General features: G+C 41.6%; 1 long non-coding RNA gene across 1 annotated transcript; it reads left to right on the forward strand.

Moving 5' to 3' along the window:
• The first annotated feature begins 1,344 nt into the window (after positions 1-1,344).
• LOC111159666 lies at positions 1,345-3,729 on the forward strand. Its single transcript, XR_002641423.1, has 3 exons — positions 1,345-1,498; positions 2,083-2,169; positions 3,467-3,729. It is a non-coding gene; the product is annotated as an uncharacterized LOC111159666 (long non-coding RNA).
• The last annotated feature ends 5,838 nt before the right edge of the window (positions 3,730-9,567 follow it).

The following is a 9,567-nucleotide window of genomic DNA, read 5'->3' on the forward strand; positions in this document are numbered from 1 at the left end:
TAGTTTCTGAGACCCAACCAGAAACAAAGCCAATAAAGACCCACAGGTATTTTTCATTCCCTGTTGATGTTCCTTGAAACCAGGAAGTCATTTTGACTCTCAGGAGATCATCTCCTGTTAGTTCCATTTGTTTAATAGATATTTTTTCTTCTCTCAGGTGCTATAAAGAATGCCCCAATTTCCCCAGCCCCTAATGACACTTGCCTTTTTGGCCTGAGGTTTTATTTCCTCAGCTGGGTGAGAAGCCCCCTAGAGGGCAGTATTAAGACCTCGTATTCCTTGTCCAAGCCAGCACTGGCCACTATTTCTGTTCTTAGGCAGTGTTATTGTGTCAATAACTTCTCTTTGTTGTTCTGGGTGAGCAAGAGGGAGTTTGTGGACCTTAAGAGGAAGTACATACAGATGGCAGGTAGAGATTAGGCATGAAGGCTCCTGGAGATGGTCCAGAACAGGTCTTGGGAGCTGTGAAGACTGTGGAGACACACCAGCATCTCGTGACTGGGTGTGCACTGGTCACGTTAGAGATAGAGAAGGGAAGTTCAGACAAGGATCTAGATCCTTGTGTTCAGGGGAAGTTGTGCCGGGATGGGGTGTTGCCTGGGCAGGGGGCTGGAAATCTTTGGAGAGAGTGGCTTGAAGCATGAGACAACTTCTGCTTTTATGTGCTCTTTTGAATGGGGGAGAATTGATTGATCTAAGTTCTTTGAAGCATGTTTGATGGGTTTATGTAGTAGCTTAGGAATTAGATATTTAAAGGACAGTGATAATCAGAGAAACCCTGCTGCCTGATATTCTGTTTAATTTAGAAGAACATAACCCCCGTCTTAAAAGATAAACTCTTCCCTCCCCGTTGACACAACTGGAGAGAGGTTTCCATGATCCGTGTGACACACAATCCTGTCATGATGAGCACACAAAGACAGGGATTTCAGAGCTTCTAGGGAAGGATCTGAAATTTCTCCTTAGGAAAATGTGGTCTTTCGACTGGACATCATTCTTCTGACAAAGACTAACTCTAGGGCTATGAAGTCTAGGGAAGCAAAACAGTTCCTTCATTTTGTGAATGGATGTGGTTCCCATGTGGCGAACCACACATTCTGAGTATCTGTGTAGCAATCTACCTTCCTATTGGTCTGGCTGGATAGTCTAGTAGTTTTGGTTCAACAGAGCTGCGGTAGAAGTGAAACTCCCTGAGAGTCCTTGTTTCTATACAGTATGTATAGAATGAGGCTTGGCCAATCCCCATCCAGATCCTCAACCCTCCTATTGTTCCCTAAGCTGTGACTTCATCACCCTGATCACCTGGGAGGTGAGAGAGCTGGGGCAGGGAATTCTGTGTACACTCTCAGATCTCAAATGGCGGAGGTTGAACCAGGGGCCAGTTTATTCCCAAATGGTGTTCCTTGGCTCTATGCCCTGTTTGCTATGCTTTTTGTATTTTTTCTCTTTGTCATGTTCTCTCCCTTTTTACTTGAGATAGACCAACATATAAAGAAATGTAAGTACCATGGAGGGCCTTGGTGCACGGGGGAATGAAAAGTATGAGTGTGTATGGCGGGAGGAAAAGTTATACATTATAAAGCGGGGAACAAGGAAACAATGTCTGCTCTTCTCTGATCTTCAAGGTCTTAATGAACCAGGGCTAGAGGATTTAGAAATAATAATCTTGGGGCACCTGGGTGGCTCAGTGTGTTGAGTCTCTGCCTTCAGCTCAGGTCATGATCTCAGGGTCGTAGGATCGAGCCCCAGGTCCGGCTCTTTCCTCAGCGGGGAGCCTGCTTCCCCCTCTCTCTACCTGCCTCTCTGCCTACCTGTGATCTCTATTTTTCTGTCAAATAAATAAAATCTTAAAAAAAAAAGAAATAATAATCTTATATATGATGGAAGTACCCAAGGGACATAGGTCAGGACTGGTCTGGACAGCCTGTTTGTGATACATCTGTGGAGTGTGGGGAGGTATCTAGGGCCCTGCCTGAGTTGAAGTAAGGCCCAGGCATAAGGATATAGGAAAGCCTGGGGGAATCTGGGGATATGTGAGGAATTTCCAGATGACGCTCTCTGACTCACCGTGCTTCATCTTAGTCTTGCTCAGATGCAGGTATTCTCTGCATAATGCTCTGCGTAAGAATAAAGAAAATGAGATAAAGATGGACCATCTGGGAAGGCCAGGTGAGTATTGTTTGCCTTTCACCTCTGGGCTTATTATGTCCATAAACTGGGCGGTTCTAGTTACTTCAATGTCCACGTGTTAGATGGCTGGGAACTCTCCAACCTAGTCTCCATGAGGCAGCCCCCTCACATTCTGTTTAGCTCAAGAATTCTGTCTTCTCTCCAGGGAGAACATTTTTCAAGTGGCAGTTTCGTTTTGAGCCCTCACTAACATCGTAATCTAAGGTCTCCTTAGATTGAAAAGGAGGTAGAAAATTCCTCCTTAGGTGGAAAAGTTTCTCTTTTCTCATCTATACTTAATGATGTTTCTCCTTTTATCAGGGTTCTCTCTCAAATGATTCAGGGACAAAGCTACCATTTTCTCATGCCCATGAAAAAAATTAGGTGACTCTTTTCCAGGCACTTGTTATAAAGCTGTTTTTGTGATAGGGATAAGTGCATAAGGACTTTGTAGGGATAGAATCTTACCAACAGTCTGAGGAGACTGAAAGTCCATTGTTCTGGGGAACATTCTGACCACCAGGTGACCATAATCCCTGCAAATTGTGTACTTGCTTCTCCAGGCAAGGTTAGTTCTTTCCTCCTTTGTGCTGTTCTGTGACTCCTTCATGAAATTACAGAGAGATAACGCACCAGATTCTTGGTTTTTTGGTCCTTCAACTTAGACATCATTGAGTTCTTTGTGTCCACCATATCACTCCCTCAATATGAATGTTTCATGTTAAACTTTTGTTTTCTTTCTGCTATGTAAGGTGAAAGTTGTGGGCTATTTGATGAGGATTGACTTTTATAGCTCATGTAACATATCCCATTATATAGTTATTATAACAATTACATAATAATACAACTATTATATAATATTATATTACATATATTATATAATATTATATATATACTACATATATAATATTATATATGTAGTATTAGTAGTATTAGTAGTATTATATACTACATATATAATATTATATATTATATGATTATATTATATAGCTTTATGCACAGATATTTTGAGAATCAGGCCAAAGCACAAGAAAAGGTTGGTCACTGAGGAACAAATCTTTTGAGCTTAAAACATTTCTTATATACTTAAGAAACGGTAATTTCTTGTGACAAGTATTTCCCGGACAATAAGTCAAGAATCATATATATAGTCCTGTCCTGCCAGGATTTTTCTGAGTGTTTACTGATGTACAGAAAATTTTATAATCTGCATCTCTTTCATTGTTCTGCTGTCCAAAATGGCAGTTACAATCTGCTGGGTCACAGGTATAATCAAATAATTTTCCTCTTGTTCCAGGCTGTCCTTTGGAGTCACCAAGGAGAGAAGTTCTGGGAAGGAAGGAAGATGGGATGGGAAGAGATCCCTCGCTACTTGTGAGGGTAGCAAGAGAGCCCAGGGGTTCTGAGGTTGAGATCTGTACCCCTGGACCATCCGTTTGAGAGTGGCTGAGGCTCTAAGGAATCACCTGTGACATCATATCCCAGACATGAGAGGGCTTCTTAGACCCTCATTATGTATGTTTATATGAAAAAAAAGATAATAAATATTTTGAGACTCTCAGAAAAATCCTACATTACCAGGAATTTTTTTGTTGAATTTTCAGCTTCATTCAGTTGCTTAAATTCAGTCCAAATCCCAAACAAATTTCCCACTTCCAGGTGAAATGCTAGGTGAATGACTTATGCTATCTTATTCTTCTAAAGCAACAGGTAGAGTCATTCTTTCAGGGGAAGAAAAGCTCATAGTGCCTATTAGACTAAGAAACATTTAATCCAGAACCATGACTGAATCCTTCCTCTCAATTCATCTGAATACTGTCAACATGTTCTGTCCAGATTGTTTTCTTATATGAGTGCCATGCTCCTTTCATATCTTATAGTACAATATAGATGCATAGGAAGGGATTGGTGTAGATTTTCTCTTTCTACCTAAAGCATCATGGCTGCCCCAAATTGCTTTATTATCAAATGAAACTATTCTTGTCTAAGTTCCTCCACATAATTTTCTCATTCTTACCTACTTATCTGCTCTTCCTCTCTGTTCTCTCTTTTTTTAAAGATTATATTTATTTATTTGACAGACAGAGATCACAAGTAGTCAGAGAGGCAGGCAGAGAAAGGGGGAAGCAGGCTCCCCGCTGAACAGAGAGCCCGATGTGGGGCTCGATCCCAGGACTCTGGGATCATGACCTGAGCCGAAGGCAGAGGCCTTAACCCACTAAGCCACCCAGGCGCCCCAGTCTCCTCTTTTAATAATGTTGGTCATAATGGGTCATTAAAGCATTCATGTGGAACCCTCTAGTTAGAGAGGTGTATAAGGGACTGTGGAGAGAGAGAGAGAGAAGGAGGAGGAGGGAGGAGGAGGTGGAGGAAGGAGAGAGGGAGAGAGGAGTAGGGAGAAGGGAGGGAGAAGAGAAGGGAGGCAAAAGGAGGGGAGTGATATCCAAGTTGGAGACACTGGATAGGTTGTTTTGAGTTGAAAGGAATTCCTGTCGGTGGAAATGCGAAAGAGTCTGGCAGTGTCAGAACAGTTATGTGAGGGATTTCTACACTGGATAGGAAGTTAAAACTGTCTGGAAAAGTCCCTTCATTGTCTAATACTTACGATAACTTTTGATATAGAACTGTTAAATACCAATTCACTTTGATGTCGATAAAAACCATACGGGTATCTATTAAGCAGCGATTCAGTTTGGTTTTTGGGTCTGCATCTGTTTCTTAGGAGGGGGAGTCTCTTGGTATGTTCTTTTTTTCTTCACAAATGCTCCTGCGGTTTCTAGGGGCACATTCTTTTTTCCCATTTTCCGCTTTATTCTCTTTTTATATATTATTTATTAACATATTGATTCTTTTTTTAATATCCTGATTATTTAAAAAAGTTTTAAATCATTTTTCTTGCCTTCATTTCTGGGCTTATGCATGTCTTTCCTATTTCTGATTATCTCCTACTGAGTGTAATTTCTTTCACTTTCTCTTTTTTTCTATCTGCCCAACAAATTTCTTGCAGATGTTTCCTCCTTCATGTTTCACTACCTTAGAGTAAGAGAATAAAACTCCAAGGCCCTATCGCTCTGCTCCCCCAAATGTAATCCTTCCCAGGGTTAATGAGTTTAAGGAGACCCAGGGCTCTAAAATTAGACATCAAACAGAAAACCCTCTAGGTATTCAAAGCAGGAAGTGGCTTACTACAGGAAATTGTGTGCTTACAAAATCTTCAACATGAAGTTTCAAAAACCCCAGGAAACCACTGCTAAAGGTCACCCTGCTGCAAAAACCAAGACTAGCAACTTTCAGGGCAAGTGGAAAGGCCCCTACAAAACGAAATCTCCCATACGTGGGAGAACCTAGCCTGGTGGAACCCAGCCCAGATTCCACCTGTCCATTCTTGTGGGAAATGTAGTACTCAGTCTTCCAGCTCCTACTGTTCAGAGAGAGTATAACCAGAGGGCAGGAATGGCGAGGAATTGGTAGGAGGTCATGCAGCTGGGTTGCCTATCCAGGGCAAAAGAAGCTCTCTGCTTTATCTTCAGCAGAAAATGTAGTGCTTACATGACAATACTCTTCCTGATCTTTTTCTGTTCTCCACGGGGATTCTTCAGGCTGCTGGGTCAGGAGGGCTTAACAATTGCCCAAGATGACATACCACCCTTTTGATATTAGTCCCAAGGAGCAAAACCGTTGTCTTTCTCACCTTTCTAGAAGCACACCACGATTACAATAGCTTTCCATTTATTTTCCCCAAATCTTGGTTATTTAAACCTATATATCTTCATGTACACTGCACCAAGCTCTAGTCTTAATATCCTTCCCAGGAAACTATTGCTCTTCCAAAATGTTCCCTATGTGGTGATAGGCCTGAAGTATTTATTAACAGATATCCATTATCACTCAACCTCTGGGACTTAAATTGAGATTTAAGCTAGCCCAAGAGTTTTCTTCCTAAACAAAGGTTTTTTCTTGCCTCGTATTTGTATAAACAAAGAGTTTATCATGGTTCATTTCCAAAGCCATAAGGAGTAATCTCTTCTGCTAAAGATACACTGGAATGATGCTTCCAGAATGTTGTTCACTCCTCAATTACCACTCCATTGAAAAAATAATCCTAAATATCTAATTAAAAAGAGGTTCCATTGAACTATTATTACTGTCTTTCTACATAATCTTTATATACATTTAAATGTCAACAACCCCACATTTTTCTCCTTTAGTATCTTAGATCATTATGCAACATTGTATTTATTTATTTTTAGAGAAGGAGAGAGATGGGGAGGGGCAGAGGGAAAGGGAGAGAGAGAATCTTAAACCGGCTCCCTGCCAGGCTCAATCTCACAACCCTGAGATCACGACCTGAGCCAAAATCAAGAGTCGGACACCCAACCGACAGAGCCACCCAGGCTCCCCTCAAACATTGTTTTTAAATAGAAAGGCAAATATTTGTTTTTTAAATATCTAACTCATGATTATAAATGGTGATTTTCCCCCAAAATTTGTCTATAGGAGGGAACACAGACTTTATATGAAAAAGAATAAAAATATTGAAGAATTCTGCATCAGGATAAAAGGCCTTTTTGGAGGAGAAAGGGGTGCTGGAGTCACTGACTATCTTTAGGCCCAAGACACTTCTCCACCAACAGTGGTGGCCTTTTTGTCAAAAGCATTTAAAACAAAACAAAACAAAACAAAACACAGTAGATAACAATTTTTCTACTGGTTATTAGTTATAATAAGTAAAGTACAATCACTAATAGGTTGTTTTATTTCAGTTTCTAAACATGTATTTTTATGTCAATATATCTTCTAAAAATCTAGGTGAAGAAATCTTCAGTTTCTGAGAGTATTCTCAAAATAAAGCCAATGAAGCACGCAGGCATCTTATTTCTGTTTCCATCCCCTGTAATCAGGGAGCCACTCCGGCTCTCAGGAGAGCATCTCCTGTTAGTTCCATTTGTTTAATAGCTATTTTTCTTCTCTAATGTTCTATGAAGAATTCCCCAATTTTCTCAACCCATAATGATCCTTGCCTTCTCAGCCTGGGGTTTTAGTTCCTCAGCAGGGTGAGAAGCCCCCAGAGGGCAGTAATTAAGGCCCCATATTTCTTATCCAAGCCAGCACAGGACACTGTTTCTGTGTAATAAGTTAAAACTTAGAGGAGGTAGTGCTTCAGAGAAATTCCATCTGTGAACAAGGCCGCGTTCATGAAGCAGGTTCCTTGGTGCGATCCCTTGACTCTCTCCCCAGCGTTTCCAGAGCTGCTACCAAGCAGCAAGAGAACATATTTTGGTGATATTCAGAGCAACGCCTCTGCCTAATATTCTGTTCAGTTCGGAAGAAAACATAATTATCTCAGAAAATAAACAGTTCCCTCCCCTGATGTCTGTGACTGGGGAGATAACCTACAGTTGATGGGACACCCAGTCCTGACGGGAGTAAGTACACTGAGACAGGGAATTCTGGAGCTTCTAGGGAAAGATACAGATTTTCTGTTCAGGAACAGTTGATCTTTCTTCCCCCTCCAACTTAGATATCTTATTCTCTAGATAGAGCTGGTCCTAAAGCTGAAGGGTCTGAGGCCACTCCCTTAATCTACAGACATGATTCCAATGCAGGAGCACATCCATTCTGAGAGTTTGTGTATGAGTCCCCTCTCCTCCTTGCTGTGTTTAAAGAGACGAGTCTTAGAGGGGCCACTGAGGCTTTGGCAGAGTGAAGCTATCTGATTTTCCTCAGTGTTTGGTTTTTGGAAGGCTTGGCCAATCCCCACTGAGACATTCATGACTCCATTGTTTCTGAAATTGTGACTTCATCACCCTGTCACTTAGGAGGTGACAGGGCTGGGACAGAGAATCCTATATCCTTATATGCGTCTTCATGGGTGGGTTTGAATCAGGCAGCAGCTTACACGTCAACGTGGCCTTCTGGCTATACATCCTCTTTACCATGACCATTCTTTCTATCATCTTTTTCTCATTTTTCCCCTTCTTCAGTGAGGTTGATGAACCCATAAGGAAATGTAAGTCTTACGTGGGGCCTAGAAGAGGAGGGGGCATCCATTAAAATGTGAGGTGTTTGAAAATATGTTCCTTACTACTTGTTCTGGGAAAACACTTCCTCATCTCTAAGCTTTAAAATCTTTCCATGACCCTGGGCTAAGAGTTCTTAGACATTGTACTTGCGTTTATGATGGAAATACCTGGCGGACAGAGGTCAGAACTGGCTAGGAAGCCCGTTCCTGGTACACGTATGGAGCCTAAGGAAGTATTTGGGGCCCTGACTGAACTGAGGTTAATGCCCAGGTTTAGGAATAGGAAAAACCTTATAGACTCTGGGGATCTATGACAGAGTTTCCAGGTATTTGTCTCTGATCCAGGGAATTTTTTCTTAGTCTTGCTCAGATTCAGATTGTTCCTGTGTAATGCTGTGTGTAAGAATAAAGAGGACAACATTATAAAAATGGACAGTCTAGGGAGGCCAGGTGAGTATTCTTTGCCTTTAACCTCTAAGTTTTTCTGCACAAAAAGCTGGAAGCTCTGGAGAGTTCCAAAGCCCACATGCTAGATAGTTTAGACATGTATAGATCTGGTCTGAGATAGTCCCCTCATGTTCTGCAAATGACCTCCCCTTCCTCTCAGAGACATCATTCTTGTGAGAACAATTAGCAAACTGAGTTTTCGTTCTGAGCTGTCATTAATTCTTGTGAGTGGAAGCATTTCGCCTTTTTGTTTATTTCCTTTTTTTTTTAAGATTTTTTATTTATTCATTTGACAGACAGAGATCACAAGCAGGCAGAGAGGCAGGCAGAGAGAGAGGAAGGGAAGCAGGCCCCCCACCAAGCAGAGAGCCCGACGTGGAGCTCGATCCCAGGACCCTGGGACCATGACCCGAGCCAAAGGCAGAGGCTTCAACCCACTGAGCCACCCAGGCACCCCACCTTTTTGTTTATTTCTGTGGATGTTTCTCTTTCTATTAAAGGTCTCTTTTAATTGACTCAGAGATGAAATTTCCATATTATGTGCTAGCCAGTGAAAGGAAATAAAAGATTTATAACCAGACAGTGGTTATAAATTTGATTTTTTTTTTCATATATATTTTTTTAATTTATTTGACAGATCACAAGTAGGCAGAGAGGCAGGCAGAGAGAGACAGGATGAGGCAGGCTCCCTGCTGAGCAGAGAGCCTGATGCGGGACTCAATCCCAGGACCCTGAGATCACGACCTGAGCCGAAGGCAGAGGCTTTAACCACTGAGCCACCCAGGCGCCCATAAATTTGATTTTTTTTTTTAATTTTATTTTTTTAAACATATAATATCTTTTTATCCCCAGGGGTACAGGTCTGTGAATCGCCAGGTTTACACACTTCACAGCACTCACCATAGCACATACCCTCCCCAATGTCCATA

Source organism: Enhydra lutris, unplaced genomic scaffold (genome assembly GCF_002288905.1).
Source record: "Enhydra lutris kenyoni isolate GAN:26980312 unplaced genomic scaffold, ASM228890v2 scaffoldscaffold69, whole genome shotgun sequence".
NCBI classification, from domain to species: domain Eukaryota; kingdom Metazoa; phylum Chordata; class Mammalia; order Carnivora; family Mustelidae; genus Enhydra; species Enhydra lutris.